This window comes from Grampus griseus (genome assembly GCF_964374135.1).
Source record: "Grampus griseus genome assembly, chromosome: 3".
Lineage (NCBI taxonomy): Eukaryota > Metazoa > Chordata > Mammalia > Artiodactyla > Delphinidae > Grampus > Grampus griseus.
In genome coordinates this window covers 70,871,775-70,898,379 of record NC_139019.1, presented here as the reverse complement: position 1 = coordinate 70,898,379, position 26,605 = coordinate 70,871,775, and positions in this window count along the sequence as shown.

Genomic DNA, 26,605 nt, shown 5'->3' with positions numbered 1-26,605 from the left:
GCAGCTGAGCTATTAAAAAGAGTAGAGCAATTTTTATTTCAATGGCTACATTTTATTTCCTCTTCTGAGTGACTGTTAACAAAGGGCCGCTGAAAGGACTGGATAAAAAGCAGGCGTCAGATGCAGGATCCATGAGTTAAACAACATTATTAGATACAATTTCATAAAATCTAGTTGCTTTTTCACTACTAGAAATCATGTCCTTTTGTCAACTTGTGGTCACATCAGCACTTCTGCTGATATAATTTGCTCCAGCTGCAGAGCATAGCTGGCCTGCAAATCAAGAACCAGAATGAGGACAGGCAGGAATAACTCAATGGCTTGGATCATGTGCAAATCACTACACTTCTCGCTATTAGTCTACTTTTTTTTTCAGAATATTTGGAAGAGGAAAGATTTATCTTTAGCAAAGCAGCCAGTCAGCCACCCTCTTAACAACTGGTTTGTCTGGCTATCTTCTGAAGCCTCACCCTCTGTGCAGTGATGCTCTGTAATCTTGACATTATGTATTAAAAAAAAAATAACACTTAACTTCCCTTACCCACCATAAACTGGCAATCTGAACCTCTAATGTCAGATAGCTGCTGGGTTTGTTCACCTCGTCTACAAAAATGTTCCTTAGATTTAAAAATATTCCTGAGTACTTCTTTTGTTTATCATTTTTGTATTTCAAGTGCTTCTGTCTGGCCTGGAATGTACAGGTTTACAAAATAATACACATTCTAATGTCAACAAATAGCTGTAAATGCCTCAATTCCAGACACAAAAAGATCCCGTCAAAAATGAAATAAAATACTACTTACTGATTTAGGCATAAGTAAAAATGGTAGGGACTTAACTAGTCATTCAGCATTGAACTTCAGACAGCTCTTGTGCTTGATTAGAAACTCTATTGATTTACAATGAAATCAATTAGAATTGGATCCTAACCATTTCAAATTCAGCTATAATTGAATGCTCGGCAATCACTCACGTACGAAAGAAAAACAGTTTCTAAATAAAAGCAAAGCCCAAGTACTCTTGCATATCTGAGGAAATCATTATATATGGTGAGCAAATAAGAGAGAACAAACAATAGCATATACAGCTGGAACAGCTGAATCAGTGTCCCTAATAACAAGAACAGCTTATCAAGTGTGCAAAGGCAGCGCTGGTCTGTTGTTCACCAGTGCAAGTGAGCTGATATTCTCTGTTCATGGCATGGCAACCTTCCAGGGCCAGGTGCAATCCTAACTGCAAACTCATTATGTAACCTGTCACCTTCAGAAATTCACTGTTAGAGCAAGTACCCAGATCCCAAGCTTTGGTGGCAATATTTTCTCTTTTTCTTTGTAAACTGACCTGGGAAACCCGATGACTATTGAGTATGCTTTTAGATGCCAGTGTTTGAGAGAGGACAAAGAGTAGTAATGTGCCACGCCTGTAGCACTGAATCTGTTCTCCTGTTGGCAGGACTGCACAGTGAGATGTGAGTCAGATGTGGATCCCATGCCTTTTTCTCTTCTTCTTTTGTAACATGTTGCAGAGGTGAATTTGTCAAAATCCAGGGGTCTGCTTACTCCTTAAATTAGAATGGAAGTAATAACACTTTCCGAAATGTATGTGGGTGATTTTCTCCCATCCTGAAAGTTTTAGAAGTTTGCCCCTGCTAGATGTAGGCCAGTGAAGCTCATGGGCTCTAGCCTATAAAAACAGATTTTAATGTCTGGTTGGAGTCAATGAGAGCTAATTCTTCACGTTTTTCAGATGTATAATATGCACTTTTATTGTTGGTCACTTCTGAGAAGGTAGAAAAATTATGGTTTATTTAAAGTAGAATCATATTTTATAATGATATTGATTAGCGTATCTGCATTATTTAACTATTACGTCAAGCAACTTTATTCAAATAAATGAGAAACAAAGTGAATGAATTGCAAGGGAAAATGACACCTGTTAACAAAAGAAAAACATCTGGCAAAATGAATTTTGACATCTCTAATCATACTCTTTCAACCCTGCACTTACCTGACATCCTTATAGGTGGGGCTAGGTACAAAAGGCAGGGCAAAGGAGGGGAGCCTGAAATCTGTGAGGTGGGTCTTAAATGAGAATCAGGCCTTTTATGATTCTATGTTTGTTCCTAGCCCAGAACAAGCCCTTCTTTTATCATCATTAACCCATAAACTGGTTATAGTAGTGAGCAGAATGTGCGGGGCACTTTTAAAATGACAGGACATACAGACATGCTTAAGGCCGCCAAATTGCTACTTCCTTGTCAGATCATAGATGCTCATCTGGTATCCTGAATTTATGCCTAGACAGGGAATAGTAACAATAGCAAAGTGTGTCTGATTTTTTCTTTCATTTTTCAAAAGGGAAAGCATAATTTACTCTACCCACATTGAACTTAGAAAGAAGCTGGTCTTTCTTAAACTTCTCTTTCTGTATCCTCTGAATTGCTTGTATTGTGGAAGTTACAAATCAAGCAGAATAATATACGTGGCTTTGAAATTCTATGATATCAATCTAATAATCTGCTTAACAATATGGTTTCAAAAATATTGTACTTGGAAGTTGCATCATCCCACAAATATATAAAGAATCTTTCTGAGCATTGAAATATACTGTTATTCAGGTCTGTTTCATGAGGTGTTAACCTAGCATGGGGAAGATAAGTTAAAGTATTTCCATCTCACCAGATTCAAAGAATCATAGTTCAGATATTAATATCCAACACCTTACCAGCTTGTATGCTATTTTGCCAGTTGCTTTAGCTGGCAGTTGGCCTCCCTTGTAAAAGATAAAGATTTCTACAACAACAAAATCTCTGCATAAATTTTAATTTTATTGCATTTTCTTCCCAGTCCCTATATGCTATATTATATTTATGTCTATGGAGCACCAGATGATGATGGGAGAGGGAAGACCACACTGGAATATTTTGAGGGTTAACAGAGACAGTTAACCTTAATGTATCACCAAACTAAGGCAAATTTAATTTCAGAAGTCTAAATGGACAAAAAACAAAAGAAGAGGTAGAAGAAAGAAAAGAAACAGAGAGAGAAGAAAGGGAAAACGAAACCTTGGAACAATTTCTGCTATTTTATCTAATGTTTTGTCTGCTTTAAACAGATTAGTGAGTCACTGTCTTTTTGTTTTGTTTTATAGGAAATTCCGTTGACTTAAAACACTACTGCCAACATAGACAGCAATACCACAAGTACAGTTTTATGACAAAAATATTTATAGCAAAAAAAAATTATTTCAGAAGTATTCATGTTATTGAGGATGCCTAAGTTTTCACAAAATATTTCCAGGGACTCAGTGAGAGTCCAGGAGCCGGTTGTTTCTTTATGATTTCTAGTCACCCCAAGGCATCCCTACAGTGAGACGCAGGGGCAGGCAGGCTTGGCTTAGATAGCTGGTAAATTAAACAAGTGATTGTGATTATTTTCAAATCTTTATTATGGGGATTTTCCTTAGAACCATGTGTATTTGTAAAGTTATAGAAAATTCGCATGCAAAAAAAATGCATGATTACTGTGTCATATCGTTTCATTGACCATAAACCTAAAAATTCTAACACTTGTACTTGTTTTTTGTTGTTGATGGTATTTGCTTTCAAGTTTGGCTGCAAACTTCATAAAATGGGGAATACCTAAATTAATATTCAACTGACTTAGGATATAGTATGTGCTCTATGAAGCAAGTATTTATGGAAAACTCTTGTTCCCCTGCTGGATTGTGAGGCTGACTAAATCACAGATTGTGTCCTGCTTAGATATGCATGTCCTGGTGAACAGCAGAGTTCCTTGCACATAGCAGAATGAGTGAACATTTGCAGAGTTAAAGTGGAATCCAATTGAATTACAATGGTAGTAAGACAGCAGTCATTTGACAATTCTCTAAAACAGACACAGCTGATAAATGGACAATTTCTAGCATCAAAAAGATTAAAGAAAGATGAGCTCCTATCGTTATGTTAGAAGATCCTAATTTTTTTCACCTTGGATTTTCAAATCCCTGTGTCCCCACGGATCGTAGCTTTTCTGGAAAAAATAATTATCCTTCATTGGATGTCAACCCTGTTCTAGGCACTATGGTAGATGTTTTATACACCTTATTTAGTTCTTGCTACACTAACCCCTCGAAGTAGTCATGTTCAGCCCCATTTCTTCAAGGAGGAAAATGAAATCCAGAGATAACGAATGACTTCTCACAGTGTGTGATAAAACTAAGAAATGGCTCCCCCCAAAGATACCATGGCCTAATCTCCAGAATCTATTAATGTTACTTTATTTAGCAAAAAAAGGAGGGAAGGGAAGGGAAGGGGGAAGATCTTTGTAGATATGATTTGATTAAGTTAAGAATCTTGAGATGGGGAAATTATTCTGGATTATCCAGATGGGCCCTAAATACAATGACATGTATCCTTATAAAAGGGAGGCAGAGATTGGAGTGATGCAGCCACAAGCAAGAAATTCCAACAGCTACCAGAAGAGAAGAGGTAAAGGGATGGATTCCCTTAGAGTCCCCAGAGGGAGCACAGTCCTACTGACATTTTGATTTTGGCCTAGTGATATGATTTCAGACTATAGGCCTCTAAACCTATGAGAAATTAAATTTCTGTTGCTTTAACTCACCAGGTTTGTGGTACTTTGTTTCAGTGCCGCCTCAGGAAACTAATATACGGTTACAGCACTTTGGCAGTAACAATGTTAGAATTTGAATTGAGCATGTTAGCATTCTATTACTGCTTTACAAATTACGACAACTTTAGCATCTTAAGAAAGCACCCATTTATTATCTTACAGTTCTGTAGGTCAGATGTTCAGGGTGGCCTCAACTGTAGTTCTTTGCTTGGGCTGAAATCAATGGGTTAGGTATGCTGGGATCTTACCAGGAGGCTCTGAGAGGAATCACCTGGATCAGTTTGACCCACTTGGATAATCTCCCCAAATTAAGGTCACCAAATTAGTAACCTCACTCACATCTGCAAAATCCTTTGTGCCATGTAAGAGAACCATCAGGGAGTAACGCCAGGGGCAGAGGACATGGGTGCTACCATATCCGAAGCCCATGCTCTCTTATCTGCCATTAACACACTGCCTTCCAAAGCACTTTGTCACCACTAGTCTTTAGAAAACATCCACAACAGCTCATTAATAAACGTAATGTTTGTGGAGGAGCTTGTCCACAGAGCCAGAATCCCTTTGTACCTCTTTCTATTTATACTAGTTGTGGTAACTTGCAACGCTGGTTCCTGTCTCAGTCCATGTCTTTCTCACTTCCCCGCCTAAAGGTCCACACAAGCAATAGGGTGACTCTCGGAGGAACAGCCAGGAAGAGTCATGGATGCAAGAGATAGGATTGCAGGACATAGATGAGCATTTTCCCAGAGACCTACAGAAATAAGATACATAATGGCCCCCAGTTGGTACTTTGGCCGGATCCTACAATCCCCTTTACCCAAGATGTGTGCTCCACCTTCTATATGTTTTCCTCCAAACATCTCTCAAAGGATTGCCCTAGGGTTATTGGAGCAACTTTACTTTTGTGGGGAGCTAGCTGAAAATGCCTGGGAGATTATATCTCCGTGGAGTTACAGACTGTTTGTTTGGTGAAAAGATACAAACCCTAGTTCCTTTGCCTTGAGACATGACACACTGACTTGCAATTTATGTTCCACAGGCTGAGCCTGGAATTTCACCTGACAGTGCTCCTTTCCTTGGTTCTCTTCCCTCCCCATTCTGAACTCCATTAACATTTTCTCCTGGGGGTGCTGCCTTAATAAATCACTTGCATTTGAATCCTTGGCTCAGGTTTTCTTTGTGGATGACTTGACCTAACACATGGATACACTTTGGGCATTTTCCTGGAGCCAGGAGCATTAAGGGCTAGCCACTCTAAAAATCTTTACCTAGCAGGAATGGATTTTGTCCACATTGTTTTGTGCTGGTAGGGAATATAGCCTGGTCATTACCTGTCAGCCAGGTTCTCTACTGTCAACTAGATGCCTCTCCTAAAAGTGAGAACTCAAAGACTCTTGCACCTCGGGCAAAAAACCTTTGTCCTTGATTGCCCACTATTTCAAACTCATTGCCTAAAACTGTGCTTATAGCTTTCTTCTGGCTCAGTCTTGTTATTTTCCAGTGGGTATACATGTAGTGAATGATTAATTTTAAGTGCCTATAGAAAGTACAATGGTGAGTATATAAATTCAAGGCTGAATGAATTTGCAAAGAGGGTTTTAAACATTATCCTTGTTATTTCAAATCTGTAGTTGATTGGTGAATGTGAGCGCAGAATATAAAATGATGATCTGCAGATGGATCCACTGAGCACTCCTAACTGCATTATTCAGGTGCACATGCATGATGCTATAAGCAGAATCAGGATTCAAAAAGAGAGCAGGATGTGAAATATTGTGTCAGGGTTGCTCCCTAGAAACTATCAAGAACTTGCAGTTGCCCAGGGATGGGCAGGGCTTACGAGCTATATTTGGTTAAGTTTCTAAGATTTCCACCATGGTACCCTAATGTCTCTTAAATTAAAAGCAAAAACAAAGCAAAACCCTTTTACATGGAAAAGGGGATTTTTTTTAATGTGGACCATTTTTAAAGTCTTTATTGAATTTATTACAATATTGCTTCTGTTTTATGTTTTGGTTTTTTGCCCATAAGGCCTGTGGGTTCTTAGCTCCCTGACCAGGGATCGAACCTGCACCCCCTGCATTGGAAGGTGAAGTCATAATCACTGGATCACCAGGGAAGTCCCAGAAAAGGGGATTTTGCAGATGTAATTAAGGTTACTAATCAGTTGATCTGAAATTAAGGAGATTACCCTAGTGGAACTAACCTGATGGTAAGATCCCTTTTAAAAAGTTCCAGATATCTAGAGCCTAGTTGACTGGGACCCATTGTCATATGGCAGTTCTTGAGGACAAGGAAATTATTCTGAAGTTTCTGAGGCCATTCTTATTTTTTTCTTTTTGGTTTATTTTATTCGGTTTTATTTTTACTTACATAACTATAGTCAATTTACAATATTGTGTTAGTTTCAGATATATAGCTTCAGATTATTTTCGAATATGTTATTACAAGACATTGAATACAGTTCCATGTACATACAGCAAGTCCTTGAGCCCATCTATTTTATATATAGTGGTGTGTATCTCTTAATCTCATACTCCTAATTTATCCTTCCTCCTCCCCTTTCCCTTTTGGTCACCGTAAGTTTGTTTTACATGTTTGTGAGTCTGTTTCTGTTTTGTAAATAAGTTATTTGTACTTTTTTCAGATGCCACATATAGTGATGATATTATATAATATTTGTCTTTCTCTGCCTGACTTCACTTAGTATGATAATCTCTAGGTCCATCCATGTTGTTGCAAATGGCATTATTTCATTCCTTTTTATGGCTGAGTAATATTCCATCGTGTATATGTATACCACATCTTCTTTATCCATTTATCAGTTGATGGACATTTAGGTTGCTTCCATGTCTTGACTATTCTGAACAGTGCTGCTATGAACATTGGGGTGCATGTATCTTTTTGAATTAGTTTTTGTCTTTTGCGGATATATGCTCAGGAGTGGGACTGCTGGATCATACGGTAGCTCTAATTTTAGCTTTTGAAAGAACTTCCAGACTGTTTTCCATAGTGGCTACACCAATTTGCATTCCCTCCAACAGTGTATGAGGGTTCCTTTTTCTTCACACCCTCTCCAGCATTTATTATTTGTAGACTTTTGATGACGGCCATTCTGACTTGTGTGAGATGATACTTCATTGTAGTTTTGATTGGCATTTCTCTAATAATTAGCAACATTGAGCATCTTTTAATGTTCCAGTTGGTCATCTGCATGTCTTCTTTGGAGAAATGTATATTTAGGTTTCTGCCCATTTTTTGATTGTATTTTTATATTGAATTATATGAGCTGTTCATATATTTTGGAAATTAACCCCTTGTTGGTCACATTGTTTGCAAATATCTTCTCCCAGTCCATAGGTGGTCTTTTCTTTTTGCTGATGGTTTCCTTGGCTGTGCAAAAGCTTATAAGTTTGATTAGGTCCCATTTGCTTACATTTGCTTTTATTTCTTTTGCCTTGGGAGACTGATCTAAGATATTGCTATGATTTATGTCCCAGAATGTTTTGCCTATGTTCTCTTCTAGGAGTTTTATGGTGCCGTGTCTTACACTTAAGTCTTTAAGCCATTTTAAATTTATATTTGTGTATACTGTGAGGGAGTGTTCTAACTTCATTGATTTACACGAGGCTATCCAGCTTTCCCAGCACTGCTTGCTAAAGAAATTGTCTTTTCCCCATTTTATATTCTTGCCTCCTTTGTCATAGATTAATTGACTGTAGGTGTGTGGGTTTATTTCTTGGCTCTCTATTCTGTTCCATTGATCTATGTCTGTTTTTGTGCCAATACCACACTGTTTTGGTTACTGTAGTTTTGTAATATTGTCTAGAGTCCGGAAGGGTTATACCTCCACCTTTGTTCTTTTTCCTCATAATTGCTTTGGCAATTCTGGATCCTTTCTGGTTCCATATAAATTTTGATTATCTGTTCGAGCTCTGTGAAAAATATCATGTAATTTGATAGGGATCACATTAAATCTGTAAGTTGCTTTGGGTAGTATGGCCATTTTAACAATATTAATTCTTCCAATCCAAGAGCACGGAATATATTTCCATTTCTTTGTATCATCCTTCAATTTCCTTTATAAATGTTTTATAGTTTTCAGCGTATAAATAAGTCTTTCACATCCTTGGTAAGGTTTATTCCTAGGTATTTTTTTGATGCTATTTTAAATGGGATTTTTTTTTTTTTACTTTCTCTTTCTGATATTTCATTATTAGTGTAAAGAAATACAACAGATGTCTGTATGTTGATCTTGTATACTGCTACCTTGATGAATTCATTTATCAGTTCTAATAGTTTTTGTGTGGAGTCTTCAGGATTTTCTATATAGTGTATCATGTCATCTGCATACAATGACAATTTTACCTCTTCCCTTCCAATCTGGATACCTTTTATTTCTTGTTTGACTGCTGTGGCTAGGACTTCCAATACTATGTTGAATAGAAGTGGTGAGAGTGGGCATTCTTTTCTTGTTCCAGAATTCAGCAGGAAGGCTTTCAGCTTTTCATCCTTAAGTAATATATAATGGTTTTGTCTTAAATGGCTTTTATTATGCTGAGATATATTTCTTCTAAACCCATTTTGGTGAGAGATTTTATCATGAATAGATGTTGAATTTTATCAATCAAGTGCTTTTACTGCATCAATTGAGAGGATCATGTGTTTTTTCGTTTTTTTTGTCTTTTCTTTTTTGTTGATGTGGTGTATTACATTGATTAATTTGCTTATGTTGAACCATACTTGTGACCCTGGAATGAATCCAACTTGATGATGGTATATGATCCTTCTTATGTGTTGTTGGATTGTTTGTTTGCTATTTTGTTGAAGATTTTTGCTTCTATATTCATCAGAGATATTGGGCTGTAATTTACTTTTTTTGTAGTGTCTTTGTCTGGTTTTGGTATCAGGGTGATGGTGGCTTCATAGGATGACTTTGGGAGTATTCCCCCCCTTCCGTTTTTTGGAAGAGTTTGAGAAGGATAGGTATGAGTTCTTCTTTGTATGCTTGGTAGAATTCCCCAGTGAATTCTAAGGCCATTCTTTGTGAGCTGTTCAGCTCCATGGAATAAATTCATTACCTGAGTAGCAATATTTTATCTAATTAATTGTTGTCTTGCCTAGAGTAGGTTATTATTCTATACTTGCCAAGTTAATGAATGGATGAGCTATACACCCTACCACATTTCCAAGAGTTATTTTCACAAAACTCCATCCCCTTGAGCAGTGCAGGGAAGCCAATTAAGCACAAAAGAGTAAAGAAAAGGGACTGAGAATTCAAACTGGATAGGAAAAAGAAAAGCTAACTCTGTTTAGTACATATCTGAAAATACCAAGCCCTAGTGTCAGTTTATGAATGCTCCAGTGTAGAGTTCACTGCTAGGTTGCTATGCCAAACTCCTAATGGGAACTTCTCCTTGGGTGGGGGGACGACATGACATGAAAGTACTGGCATTACTTCATTTCCCAGAAACCTTGCAGAGGTCCTGAAATGGGCTGTTCTACAGTTCATTACTTACTGATTTTTGATGAAATTAGTAAAACACATGGAACTGCAAAAAAATGATAAAGAGAAAAAGGTTTTTTGGAAACTACTGAAGTTAATCATAACAAAAATGCCAGAACTATAGCTTAATTATTAAAGTGTTGAATAACTTCTGCCAAAACCTTCTAAGTATTTATCATTATAAGATTCACATTTTCTGTACTATGTCATCATTTGGACACTAGCCATTGTCAGGTAAAAAAAAAAAATCTCAGAGTTTGAAGTTTACAACAACTTGGTTTTAATTAAAGTTACTTATCAGTTGACATTAAATTAGGGAGATTAGGGAGTGGAACTAAACTAATCATAGGATCCATCACTCTCTTTTTAAATTTCCAGATATCTAGAGCTAGTTTGACTAGGACCCATCATCATTTGGCAATTCTTGAGCACAAGGAAAGTGGTGTAAAGTTTCTAAGGCCATTCTTTGTAACCAACTCAGTTCCATTAATTCACCTGATAGTGTGTGTTAATGGAATGATTTTTGGACTAGGAATCAATAGCATGATCTATACCTTCCTAGGCTATTCACTTGCCCATCAGCCACCAAGTTATTTTTAATAATTTTCTTTCAATTTCTTCATATTCAAATTATACTAGCATATTAGCTATCTTTAAGCTATCTTGATTCTATATATATTTGGACTTTCATCTTTTAGGAAGCACATTGCAGTGGAGCATATGAGCTTAAATTACCTAAACATCCATGTTTGTCAGACCTTAAACCTTAGTGATATTTTATTTCCACACCTCTTAGGTTATTTATTCATTTAGTTACTCGATGACTTCATTAGTTAGTTATATGCCTTTCTGTTGCATATCTATAAGGGTTGGGCTTCTGAAATTCAATAAGTCCAAAATTCTACAAATTTAAACTTACTTTTCGGAAACCAGAAAGCCAAGTAAAGGTGATTTCTTTCAGGTAGCAGCTATTCCTTTCAAAAATCAGTGTCTCTGACATTGAAGAGCTAGGGTCAGAAGGGATACCAGGAACAAAACTCAGCTTAATTATATTATTAAAATATATGCTGTTGAGTGCAGCTCCCAGGGAGAAGACTGAAGTAGGCTTAGTCAGGATAGAGGGCATTGGGCTTTAGGCCCAGGTTAGTCATCATGCTGAGGGAAACAACTCCAAATGGAACTAGAAATCCATGGAATGGAATCAATTTAACAGGCTCCAGAGCAGAAGCAAGAAGAACTACAGTCCTGCAGCCTGTGGAACAAAAACCACATTCACAGAAATATAGACAACATGAAAAGGCAGAGGGCTATGTACCAGATGAAGGAACAAGATAAAACCCCAGAAAAAAACCTAAATGAAGTGGAGACAGGCAACCTTCCAGAAAAAGAATTCAGAATAATGAGAGTGAAGATGATCCAGGACCTCGGATAAACAATGGAGGCAAAGACAGAGAAGATGCAAGAAATGTTTAACAAAGACCTAGAAGAATTAAAGAACAAATAAACAGATGAACAATACAATAATTGAAATGAAAAATACACTAGAAGGAATCAATATCAGAATAACTGAGGCAGAAGAATGGATAAGTGACCTGGAAAACAGAATGGTGGAATTCAATGCTGCAGAACAGAATAAAGATAAAACAATGAAAAGAAATGAAGACAGCCTAAAAGACCTCTGAGACAACATTAAACACAACAACATTCGCATTATAGGGGTCGCAGAAGGAGAAGAAAGAGAGAAAGGACCCAAGAAAATATTTGAAGAGATTATAGTCAAAAACTTCCCTAACATGGGAAAGGAAATAGCCACCCAAGTCCAGAAAGTGCAGAGAGTCCCATACAGGATAAACCGAAGGAGAAACACGCTGAGGCACATAGTAATCAAAATGGCAAAAATGAAAGACAAAGAAAAATTATTGAAAGCAGCAAGGGAAAAACAACAAATAACATACAAGGGAACTCCCATAAGGTTAACAGTTGATCTCTCAGCAGAAACTCTACAAGGCAGAAGGGAGTGGCATGACATATTTAAAGTGATGAAAGGGAAGAACCTACAACCAAGATTACTCTACCCAGCAAGGATCCCATTCAGATTCAATGGAGGAATCAAAAGCTTTACAGACAAGCAAAAGCTAAGAGAATTCAGCACCACCAAACCAGCTCTACAAAAAATGCTAAAGGAACTTCTCTAAGTGGGAAAAACAAGAGAAGAAAAGGACCTCCAAAAACAAAAACAAAACAATTAAGAAAATGGTCATAGAAACATACATATCGATAATTACCTTAAATGTGAATGGATTAAATGCTGCAACCAAAAGACACAGGCTCGCTGAATGGATACAAAAACAAGACCCATATATATGCTATCTACAAGAGACCCACTTCAGACCTAGGGACACATTCAGACTGAAACTGAGAGGATGGAAACAGATATTCCATGCAAATGGAAATCAAAAGAAAGCTGCAGTAACAATACTCGTATCAGATAAAATAGACTTTAAAATAAAGACTGTTACAAGAGACAAGGAAGGACACTACATACTGATCAAGGGATCAATCCAAGAAGAAGATATAACAATTATAAATATATATGCAGCCAACATAGTAGCACCCCAATACATAAGGCAACTGCTAACAGCTCTACAAGAGGAAATCGACAGTAACACAATCATAGTGGGGGACATTAACACCTCACTTACACCAATGGACAGGTCATCCAAACAGAAAATTAATAAGGAAACACATTCTTTAAATGATACAATACATCAGATACATTTAATTGATATTTATAGGACATTTCATCCAGAAACAGCATATTACACTTTCTTCTCAAGTGTGCACGGAACATTCTCCAGGATAGATCACATCTTGGGTCACAAATCAAGCCTCAGTAAATTTAAGAAAATTGGAATCATATCAAGCATCTTTTCTGACCACAATGCTATGAGATTAGAAATCAGTTACAGGAAGAAACACTGTAAAAATCACAAACACATGGAGGCTAAACAATACATTACTAAATAACCAAGAGATCACTGAAGAAATCAAAGAGGAAATCAAAAAATACCTAGAGACAAATGACAATGAAAACCCAACGATCCAAAACAGACAATGAAAATACAACGATCCAAAACCTATGGGATGCAGCAAAAGCAGTTCAAAGAGGCAAGTTTACAGCAATACAAGCCTACCTCAAGAAACATGAAAAAATTTCAAACAATCTAACTCTACACCTAAAGGAACTAGAGAAAGAAGAACAAACAAAACCCAAAGTTAGCAGAAAGAAAGAAATCATAAAGATCAGAGCAGAAATAACTGAAATAGAAACAAAGAAAACAATTGCAAAGATCAATAAAACTAAAAGCTGGTTCTTTGAGAAGATAAACAAAATTGATAAACCATTAGCTAGACTCATCAAGAAAAAGAGGGAGAGGACTCAAGTCAATAAAATTAGAAATGAAAAAGGAGAAGTTACAACAGACACTGCAGAAATACAAAGCATCCTAAGAGACTACTACAAGCAACTCTATGCCAATAAAATGGACAACCTGGAAGAAATGGACAAATTCTTAGAAAGGTATAATCTTCCAAGACTGCACCAGGAAGAAACAGAAAATATGAACAGACCAATCACAAATAATGAAATTGAAACTGTGATTTAAATCTTCCAACAAACTAAAGTCCAGGACCAGATGGCTTCACAGGTGAACTCTATCAAACATTTAGAGAAGAGCTAACACCCGTCCTTCTCAAACTCTTCCAAAAAACTGCAGAGGAAGGAACACTCCCAAATTCATTCTACAAAGCCACCATCACCCTGATACCAAAACCAGACAAAGATACTACAAAGAAAGAAAATTACAGACCAATATCACTGATGAATATACATGCGAAAATCCTCAACAAAATACTAGCAAACAGAATCCAACAACACATTAAAAGGATCATACACCATGATCAAGTGGGATTTATCCCAGGGATGCAAGGATTCTTCAATATATGCAAATCAATCAATGTGACACACCATATTAACAAATGAAGAATAAAAACTATATGATCATCTCAATAGATGCCGAAAAAGCTTTTCACAAAATTCAACACCAATTTATGATAAAAACTCTCCAGAAAGTGGGCACAGAGGGAACTTACCTTAACATAATAAAGGCCATATATGACAAACCCACAGCAAACATTAGTCTCAATGGTGAAAAACTGAAACCATTTCTACTAAGATCAGGAACAAGACAAGGATGTCCACTCTCACCAATATTATTCAACATAGTTTTGCGAGTCCTAGCCATGGCATTCAGAGAAGAAAAAGAAATAAAAGAAATACAAATTGGAAAAGAAAAAGTAAAACTGTCACTGTTTGCAGATGACATGATACTATACATAGAGAATCCTAAAGATGCCACCAGAAAACTACTAGAGCTAATCAATGAATATAGTAAAGTTGCAGGATACAAAATTAATGCACAGAAATCTCTTGCATTCCTATACACTAATGATGAAAAATCTGAAAGAGAAAATAATGAAACACTCCCATTTACCATTGCAACAAAAGAATAAAATACCTAAGAAAAAACCTACCTAGGGAGACAAAAGACCTGTCTGCAGAAAACTATAAGACACTGATGAAAGAAATTAAAGATGATACAAACAGATGGAGAGATATACCATGTTCTTGGATTGGAAGAATCAACATTGTGAAAATGACTGTACTACCCAAAGCAATCTACAGATTCAATGCAATCTCTATCAAATTACCAATGGCATTTTTTACAGAACTAGAACAAAAAGTCTTAAAATTTGTATGGAGACACAAAAGACCCCAAATAGCTAAAGCAGTCTTGAGGGACAAAAACGGACGTGGAGGAATCAGACTCCCTGACTTCACACTATACTACAAAGCTACAGTAATGAAGACAATATGGTACTGGCACAAAAACAGAAATATAGATCAATGGAACGGATAGACAGCCCAGAGATAAACCCACACACCTACGGCCAACTAATCTATGACAAAGGAGGCAAGGATATACAAGGGAGAAAAGACAGTCTCTTCAATAAGTGGTGCTGGGGAAACTGGACAGCTACATGTAAAAGAATGAAATTAGAACACTCCCTAACACCATACACAAAAATAAACTCAAAATGGATTAGAGACCTAAATGTAAGACTGGACACTATAAAACTCTTAGAGGAAAACATAGGAAGGACACTCTTCGACATAAATCACAGCAGGATCTTTTTTGATCCACCTCCTAGAGTAATGGAAATAAAGACAAAACTAAACAAATGGGACCTAATGAAACTTAAAAGCTTTTGCAAAGCAAAGGAAACTACAAACAAGACGAAAAGACAACCTTCAGAATGGGAGAAAATATTTGCAAACGAATCAATAGACAAAGGGTTACTCTCCAAAATATATAAACAGATCAATATTAAAAAAACAAACAACCCAATCCAAAAATGGGCAGAAGACCTAAATAGACATTTTGCCAAAGAAGACATACAGATGGCCAAGAAGCACATGAAAAGCTGCTCAACATCACTAATTATTAGAGAAATGCAAATCAGAACTACAATGAGGTATCACCTCACACCAGTTAGAATGGGCATCATCAGAAAATCTACAAACAACAAATGCTGGAGAGGGTGTGGAGAAAAGGGAACCCTCTTGCACTGTTGGTGGGAGTGTAAATTGATACAGCCACTATGGAGAACAGTATGCAGGTTCCTTAAAAAACTAAAATTAGAATTAACATATGACCCAGCCATCCCACTACTGGGCATATACCCAGAGAAAACCATAATTCAAAAAGAAACATGCACCCCAATGTTCATTGCAGCACTATTTACAATAGCCAGGTCATGGAAGCATACCTAAATGCCCAGCGACAAATGAATGGATAAAGAAGAAGTGGTACATATATACAATGGAATATTACTCAGCCATTAAAAGGAACGAAATTGGGTCATCTATAGAGACGTGGATGAATCTAGAGACTGTCAAACAGAGTTAAGTAAGTCAGAAAGAGAAAAACAAATATCGTATATTAATGCATATATGTGGAATGTAGAAAAATGGTACAGAGGCACCAGTTTGCAGGGCAGAAATTGAGACACAGATGTAGAGAACAAACATATGGTCACCAAAGGGGAAAAGTGGCGGGGGGTGGGTTTGGGGGTGTGATGAATTGGGAGATTGGGATTGACATGTATACACTGATGTGTATAAAATGGATGACTAATAAGAACCTGCTATATGAAAAAATAAATAAAATTCAAAAAAAAAGTTAAATAAATATATTTTAGCCATTCTAAAAAAAAAAAAAAAAAACAGGCTCCAGTTAGGATAATGAAAAGAAGGGAAGTTAAATGAGGTAGAACACAAAGTTTCAAAAGTACACTAGAGAAACCACCAGCATACTAAAGTGAATCCAGAGCCTTACTGACTAGAACCGTTAACATTAAAGATGTAAGAGATCTTTAATATTTTTTGATTTAGTGCCCTGCCTTCAGATTGATACCGCTTTTTTAATCTGTATTATAAACAAGGCGTTAGAGAACAAGTGGTATGCCTTTATTCCTGGCAGGTACGTGAGTAGAGACAGGAAAACAGGTCCCTTTGGCTCTTAGCTCAATGCACACACACATCGTGATTTTCCTTCTGAGTCATAGTCAGCTTTGCCTCAGCCAGCTGCCTTTTAAGGCAAGTCCTGGCAGGGAAACTGTACTGCTACTTACGGTAACTAAAATTTCTATTAGAAGGTTTAAGACTAATCATGATAGCTTTCCCCCCTTTGTTTAATTTTCTTCATCTCCTACTACATTCTAGATGTCGCTCCTTGCTCTAGCCAGTTAATTAGTTTTTTATTACATGAGTCTGTTCTTTTTTCCTGAGTCCTTTATGCTTTCCAACTTTTCTTTCTCTTCCTCTTCCCCTTTCTTCAAATTGTTTTTTCTTCTTTCATTTAATAAACATCATTTGCATTTCTGTATATGAGTCAAATATGAAGAAGAAACAAATGAATGATACGGCTCGGCTCCTTCTTTCCCAAAGAATTTGTAGTCTAATATTCTAGTCAGAATTTGTTTATAGTTTACATGGGCATTGCCAACTTTTTTTGTAAAAAGCTAGATAGCAAATGTTTTAGGCTTTCTGGGCCAGTCTCTGTTGCAACAACTAAACTCTGCCATTGTTACACAAAAGCAAAAATAGACAATATGTAAATGAATGGGCATGGCTGTGTCCCAGATAACATTATTTAGAAAAACAAGTGGTAGGCCAGATTTGACCAATAAGACATAGTTTGCCAAACTCTAGTTTAAATGTATACAATACGTTTAAATAATATGAGAAGTGTGATAAGAGAAATATAAAGAAAGGGATATAGGAACCAAGAAGACACCCCTCCTTTCCAACAATTCATCTTAATCAATAACCTTTATTGCTTAATCAACAACCTTTGCTGTTCTTACTTTAGACACAATACTTTTCTAATGTAATTCTCCTTCTTTCTTGATATTTTATAATATTTATTACTTATTCAATGTAATTAGTGAAGAGTCCCTCTGCTAGATTATGAAGCTATGTTGAACTACCTTGATGACATATAATGAGCAATATATTGGGCACAGAATTTTTTTATTGTTGTTGCCATATTCTTCTCTATAAATAGATTTGAAACTATATCATCATTATTCTTGGAGAATTAGAACATTTTCCTATATGGTAAATAAACATTGAGAATCTAAAAACAGGTACTGTGAACAATTTATGGTATTCAGCCTTCATTATAGAATAAAATGTCTGAGAGAACATGGAAACAAACTAGCTAATATGCTAAGGTATGGAGAGTTAATGCAAAGATATGCTCACAGGGACGAAAGTGTCTATCATTCTTTGCTGTATATGAGTTTTAATGTTTTTCAAAATTTTGTCACAAGGAAAATGTATTAAGGAAAATACCTCATAATATTAGCACTAAGGTAAAGATCAATAACAGTATCAACACAACGGTTTTCAACTGAGGCAATTTTACCCCTCAGGGAACATTTGGCAATGTCTGGGCACCTTTTTGGTTGTCATTACCAAGGGAGTGCTACTGGCATCTAGTGGGTAGAGGCCAAAGATACTGCTAAACATCCTATAAGGCACAGGACAACCCCCATAAGAAAGAACTATCCAGTCTAAAAGGTCAATGCCAAGGTTGAGAAATCCAGTTCAGCCTTTTAGGCCATACAGTTGTTTCTTTCTTTCTTTCTTTTTTTAAACAAATGTTTTATCTTGAGATAACTGTAGATTCACATTCAGTTGTAAGAAATAACATAGAGATAATATATAATAATATACCATGTACCCTTTACCTGGTTGCCTGTAAGGATAACACCTTGCAAAACTATAGTACAAAGTCACAACCAGGATAGTGACATTGACACAGTCAAGATACAAAACATTCTAATCACAACCAAGATCCTTCATGGGCCCTTTGCAGCCACACCTACTTCCCTTCAAACTCAAGGCCACATACCGTTTGATTCCATTTATATGAAATGTCTAGAATATTCACAGCTATAGAGACAGAAAGTAGAGTAGTGGTTACCAGAGCTGGGAAAGAAGGAAACGGGGAGTGACTGCTAATGGGCATAGGGATCTTTCTAAGGTGGTGAAAACATTCTAAAATTAGATTTTAGTGATTGTTATACAAGTTTTTGAATACACTAGACATCACTAAACTGTATGTACTTTAAATGGGTGAATACTATGCTACCTGAATTACATCTCTATAAGGTTGTTATAAGTGAAAAAAAAAATCAGTTAGCCATATTAGTGTATTTCTATTTCTGGGCTATTATATTGTTTTGCTTAATGTGTCCATCCCTTCACAATTACCACACTGGTCTTTACTGCTGTAGCTTTTCAAAGTCTTAAAATCAAGTACAGTTATTTCTCCAATGTTATTCTTTTTTTTTCTTTTAATTGCTCTGACTATTCTAGTTCCCATGACTTTTCATATAAAGTTCATGTATTTTTGTCTATATCTGTAAAACTCCTGCTGGGGCTTTGATAGTGATTATGTTAAATATATAAATTATTTGGGGGAAAAAACTGACATCTTTACTCTTTTGAGACTTCCAATCCAGGTACATGGTTTTTCTCTACTCTTTCAGGTTTTCTCTGATCGCTTTCATCAACATTTTATAGTTTTCAGTATATAAATCTTATACATATTTTATAAGATTTATATGCCTAAGTATAATCTGGAAATGCACTATTGCAAATGTTACTTTTTAAAAACAATTTAGGTTTCCAATTGTTCAGTAGTATACAGAAATACAATTGATTTTTGTGTGCTGACCTTGTACTATGCAACCTTGAAACTCACTTATTATTTCTAAAGGGTCCCTTGTAGATATCTTGAAATTATCTGTCAACAATCATATCACCTGTGAATAGGGACAGTTTCATTTCTTCCTCTCTCTTCCATATTTTTTATTTCTAATTCTGGCTTTATTACGTTGGGTAGAATTTCGATTTAATGAGGAACAGGAGTAGTAAAGATGGACATCCTTATCTTGTTCCCAAACTTAGGGAGAAAGCATTCAATCTCTCACCACTAAGTATGATGTTAGCTGCAAGATTTTTGTCAATCTCTCTCATCAGATTGACAAAGTTCCCTTCTATTCCTAGTTTGCTAAGAATTTTTTTATTACGAATGGGTTGAATTTTCTCAAATATGTTTTCTTCATCAATTGATATAATCATGTTGTTTGTCTTCTTTAAACTGTTAAATGGTGGACTACATTGATTTTTGGGTGTTGCATCAAAGTTGCATTCTCACAATAAACCCCCATTTGATCATGGTGTATTCAATTTGCTAATATTTGTTAAGGATGTCTGTCTCCTTGTTCATGTAAAATATTTTTAATTTTTACCCCCTTGTACTTTCTATATCTGGTTTTGTCATTAGAGTATGCTGCACTCATAAAATAAGCTGGGAAGTGTTTCCTACCTTTTATTTTTTATTTTGTAAAATTGGTGTTATTTCTTCTTAAATGTTTGCTAAAATTTGCTAGTAAAACTATCTGGCCCTGAAGAGCATTTCTTCAGAGGAGTTTAACCATGAATTCAATTTTTTAAGTGGTTATATGATTATTCAGTTATCTATTTACCTTGCGTGAGTTTTGAGCCTATGGATATTTTTCAATCATAGGAGAAATTCTCTTCAAGTAATCGTTCCATTTAAAACAGATTAGCCAGTTTAAGTACATAGAGCAGTTTGTAGTATTTACTTATTTTTTAAAAATAGAATAATAGAATAATGACGATAATAAAAGAGTAATATAGGGTTTATAGTGATAGTCCATTTTTATTTCTAATTATAACATTGTCGTATTGATTTTTCTTCCTCAGTCTTATTTGAGGCTCGTCAATTTTACTGAACCTTTTAAAGAACTATTTATAATAGGGTCATTAATTTTCTCAATTATTTTTATGTTTTCAATTTTATTAATATATGCTTTTATATTTATTATTTTTATTATTAACCCTTCCTTCTTCTTGCTTTAGGTTAACTTTGTTCTTTTTTTTCTAATTTCTTTAGGTGGAAACTTAATAATTTGAGGCATTTCTTTTATTCTAATATAAGCACTTAATGTTATAAATATGCCTCTATTTAGCTAAACAGTACTAGTTTCAATATGTGGTATTTTAATTTTTATTTGGGTAGAAATACTTTCTTAAGACCTCATCTTTGACCCATGGATTATTTAGAATTGTTATTTAATATCCAGGTGTTTGAGGATATTTCTTTTTTCTTTCTTCCATTTATTCCTTATTTAATTTCATTATGGTCAGAGAGCATATTTTGTATGATTTAATTCCTTTTAAGTTTTCTAAGGTTTATTTTGTGACATAACAAATGGTTTATCTTGGTGAAAGCTCCATCCGCACTTGGTAAGAATGTGTATTTTCCTATTGTTGAATGGAGTGTTGTATAATGTCTATTAGACCCAAGCGATCGATAGTGCTGTATAGTTCTTCTAAATCCTTGCTGATATTTTGTCTAATAGTTCTATCAGTTACAGAGAGGAATGTTGAAGGATCCAATTATAAGTGTGAATTTAGTTTTCCTTTCAGTTTTATCATTTTTACGTCATGTATTTTAAAGTTCTGTTGTTTGTGCTTATACATTTAAAATCATGACATTATTTTGGTGAACTGACCCTTTTTTCACTTAGTAGTGCTCCTTAGTAATTTTATTTGGTATGAATTTTAATATGTCTGATATTAATAAATCTACTCTAGTTTCCCTTTGACATTTGCATGGTATGGATTTTCCATTCTTTTACTTTCAGCCTAACTGTATCGTTACATTTGAAGTAAATTTCTTGTAGAAAACATAGTTTATGTATTAGTCAGGGTCCTCCAGGGAAATAGGATGAATATATCTATAGAAAGAGATTTATTATAAGGAATTGGCTCATGTGATTATGAAGGATGAAAAATCCCAAGATCTGAAAGTTGAAGACCCAAGAGAGCTGATGGTGTAGTTCCAGTCTGAGTACAAAGGTCTGAGAACCAGGTAAGCCAATTGCTATGAACTGAATTGCCCCTAGTTTATATGTTAAAGCCTTAATCCCCAATGTGATGATATGTGAAGATGGGCCTTTGGGAGTTAATCAGGTTTAGATGAGGTTATGAGGGTGGGGCCCTTGTGAGAGGATTAATGCTTTTATAAGAAGAGACACCAGAACTTGCTCCTTTCCTCTCTCTACCAGGTGAGGACTCAATAAGAAGGCAGTCATCTACAAGCCAGGAAGAAAGCTCTCAGGAGGGAATCAAATTGGTCAGCACCTTGATCTTGTTTGGACTCCCTAGCTTCCAGAACTGTGAGATACATATTGTTTAAGCCACCCAGTCTATGGTTTTTTGTTATGGCAGCCCAAGCTGACTAATACACTGATGATGCAGTTCAAGAATGAGTCTGAAGGCCTGAGAACCATGAAAGCCAGTGGTATAGTTCTAGTCCCAAGGGCAGCAGGCTCAGAACTCAGGAAAAGTTGATCTTTCATTTCAGGTCTGAAGGCAAGGGAAAAACCAATGTCCCAGCTCTAAGGCAGTCAGGTAGAAGGAGTTCCTTCTCCTCGTGGAGAGTCAATCTTTTTCATGTAGGTTCTATTCAGGCCTTCAACAGCATGGAAGAGGCACACCATATTAGAAAGAGCAATCTGCTTTATTCAGTCTGCTCATTCAAATGTTAATCTCAAGCAGAGACACCCTCCTATATACATCTGGAATAACATTTTTGATCAAATATCTGAGCACTTCATGGTGCAATTAAGTATTTGTATGGATTTAGGTCTACCTTCTCCCTCTCTCTCTCTCGTATTCCGTTTTAATGAACTTAATATTTTTGGACTATAAATATTTTACAAGTTTTTAGTGATTGCTCTAGGATTATACTATATATACTTACTTTTTGACAGTCTAACTACAATTAATTTTTTAACCACTTCAAGTGCAATGTAGAAAACTTACCAATTTAAATATTCCTTTACCCTCCCCTCTTTATGTTGGCTTATATGTTATATCTACATACATTGAAAACCCCTTCAGAAAACATAATAACTTTTTCTACAGTGAAAAATAACTGAAAAAAAATTCTATTATATTTACCCAGATATTTAACAGTTCTATTTCTTTTCCTTAATTCCAAATGTTTTATGTGTACTTTTAATAAAAAATTTTCCTTCTTTATGAAGAACTGTTTCACAATTATTATAGATCAGGTCATCAGACAATGAATTCTCTTAGTTTTCTCCACCTTAGAGTATATTTATTTCATGTTTATGATTAAAGGGTATTTTTACTGGATAAGAACCCTAGATTGACTTTTTAGCACTTTAAAGTTTGTTGCACTTTGTTCTGGCCACCATTCTTTTAGATGAGATATCAACAATCATTCAAATCATTGTTCTGTTATAGTTTATCTATTTATAGAACATCATTTTTTCCTCTAGCTGATTTCTAGTAATTTATCTTTGTCTTTAGTTTTCAGTGGTTTGATTATGATGTCTCCAGACCTGAATTTCTCTACATTTATCCTGTTTGGGGTTTATTGAGTTTACTAAAGCCCAGGTTTCTATTTTCAACTAAATTTGAGAAGTTTCAGCCATTATTTTTTCAAATGTTTTTCCTCATCACACTTTTTCTTCTCCTTCTGGGACTCCAATGACATGAATTGTAAAACTTTGGTATTTGTTCCACAAGTCTCTGGGGTTATGTCCATTTATTTTGCAAACTATCTTCTCTTTATATTGGGAATGGATAATGTCTAATGACCCATCTTCATATTTAGTGATCCTTTCTTTTGTCATCCCTATTCTGCTATTGAATCCATCCAGTGAGTTTCGTTATCCTCAATATTATAATTTTTAGTTCTAAAATTTCTATTTGGTTTTTATTTTGATTTTTCTATTGCTTTGCTGTTAATTTCTATCTTTATATTCATTTCAAGAGTGTTTGCTCTTACTTCTTGCATCATTTTCATGATAGGTGCTTTAAAGTCCTTGTCAGATAATTGTGACTTCTATGCCAATTGGGTGTTTGTTGGTGTCTGCTGATTTTCTTCTCCATTACATATGAGATTTTCCTGGTTCTTCCTATGCTGAGAAATTTTGCATTGTGTTCTGAACATTTTAAATATTATGTTATGATAATCTGGGTCTTGGTTAAATCCTTAGGAGAATGTTGATATTTTGTTTAGCAGACGATCAACTCAGCTGGATTCAGGCCACAAGTTCTGACTAGCCTTTTGAGGGTTGTGGTTTTAGTGTCAGTTCCATTTTCAAAGCCTTTGAAATGCTATTTATATCTGCCCTGTGTTTGCTACACCCAGTGGCCAGTCTGAGATTGGTGGTAGTCTATGTCTTATTTCAGTTCTCAGAGGTTTTGTTTTAATGTTTGGGGTCAGGTCCACGTATACAAGGCTCAGGAGTGAGCCCAAGAGTTTATAAACAACTTGATGGGTAATCCCTCCAAATTTCTCCCTCTCCATTGATATCCCCAGTACTTTCCATCCAAAAAGCTGGGGATTTAGCTATTTTTTTCTGATATACACTTTACATTACTGAATTCTCATCCAGGGCCAGGAAGCAGGAGAACAAAGAGATGGAAAAGAAACAGATTTGTCCAACCCCCCATGGGACCACATATTTCATGACAGGAGAGGAAGGTTATCCTCCCTCAGAGTTATAGATCTGTAGGCTCCCCACTGTGATACTACTGCTAATAGGATACACCTTTCCTACCCCTCAAGCCTGAACTCAAGAGGTTTTTTTAGAGCCTTCTCTGTTCATGCTTATGCCCACTTCCAAATTTCAGGGTCATTGGAGGGAAAAAATGGTAAACTCACTGCTAGTTTGGTTGCACATCATATTCTGTTTTTCTTCAGTTGGTCTTCTACTTACTCTTTATAGTCCTCAGACAGCTGCTTGATGCATTCTGCCCAAAATTTCTAGCTGCATTCAGGGTGATAGAGTATAAAAACTGTGCTTACTGTGTCTTATCCAGAATCAAAACCATGGTTAAGTTTAAAAATAAACTTTATAACCATGTTATAAATAATAAAATACTAACAAACAACCATATATTTTTTTAAAAGTTGTGCCATATTGGAATTCTTTTTAAGCTGTGGTAGTTTGGTCTTCATTTTAATGTAAGATCTTTTAATATAAGACATTTATAAAAATATAAATTATAACCAGTTCCAACTCAGTCATTTGATACAAGAAATATGTATAGAACAGATACTTCAAGCAAAGCAATCTACTAGGCACTACAAGGTATAAAACTTATTTCATGTGGTGGCAGAGGCAAACCAGTCATGAGGCAATGTAGAAGCCAAGGTAGATTCCCAATTGTCAGTACGACAATTGTTTTACTTGGGAACATCCAAACATATTCGTTATTTTATCTAATTTTAGCCTAGTGTTCTTAACTCAGCAGGTATTCGTGTTTACAGTATTTAGAAAAATTATTATTTTGACAGATTGATAAGCTGTTTCTTCAAAACTCTGTGTTAGGCCTATTTATTCATCAAATTGTTGAAAGGTATCCATATTTTACCTCTCTGATTTTTTATTCTATTTTGGTATTCAATTATTCACTTCACCTGCCTTCTTCACGAGGACTGGATAGCTTAGTCATATTTTGCCATATCACTAAATATAGTTTCCTGAACTATTGTGTTATTAATTGGTTGACTTACTATTTTTGTGAAAAACATTAGCAAATTCAACAGGTGAGCAAGATTTATTAACCAAGCCTGCAAAATCAGACTGTACGTGAAAAAAAAAGCCTTAAGAAGACTTCTTATTGAAAGCAACAAAGATTTTCCTTCTTATCAGTGTGTTTAAAGATTAGGACTAGGAGGGAGGATCAAGATGGTGGAGTAGTAGGAGGACCTGGAACTCACCTCCCCTAACAAACACATCATCAAAAATACAACTACATGTGGACAATTCTCTCAGAAAACCAGATGGAAACTGGAAGAAGATCTCTTATACAACGAATGTTACAAGGTAGGATGGCACTGGTGCCCCTGGGAGTGATCTGTGAAGGAGGGAAGGGCCACACAGACAGGCTCTTACCCTGGAAGCCCCCCTTTCATGCTGGGAGGTCCACTGGGACAGCAGAGGGGCTGGAGGGGCCTGGACTCTGCTCACAAGAGTGTGTTCCTGCTGGTTTACTAGCAATCAGGGCGGAGTGAGACTGGTGCTGATGGCTGCCACCTCCCTGCACTTTCCAGTCCAAAATGCTCACCAGGAAGGGCTGCAGCAGCTAGGCACTAAATCTCAGAGGATGGACCCTGGGAGAGGACTCAGTTTAGCTGTGCAGAAACAGTCCTGAGGGCCTGGGGTGTGGTCCTGGCCAAAACTCAGAGCTCATTGTTAGTATGCACACAGCAGGAGTGGGTCAGGCCACAGTGGACTTTATCAGTGCACAATCCAGGTGGCACCACAGAAATACACAATTCGGGCAGACAGCCCCTGGGAAGGAGTACACAGTGTTTCATTTCCCTGGTGAAGCATTCCAGCTCCACCCACCCCAAACCACAGGTTGGAGCTGGATCTGTGGTGGACAAGATCTGGGAAAGGCCTCTGACAGTGGCAGCCCAAGTCCCAGGCTACAGCACAACCACCTCGATTCCTCCACCCACAGCAACCCTTCCCTCAGCACTAGCCCACTCCACACCACATCCTAGCACTAGGTCCGGGACAAACGCACCAGAGAAAGGGACATGACCTTAGGCTGTTTCTGTGCAGAACAGTGGACTCCTGCATGGGTGGTGCATAGGTTCACTTTGACCACATGGGCCTAACTTGCTTCAGCAGTTACCTCCTTTGAGACAGGGCATGCACTCAAGGGCCTTGAACTCAAGCCTTATTGGGC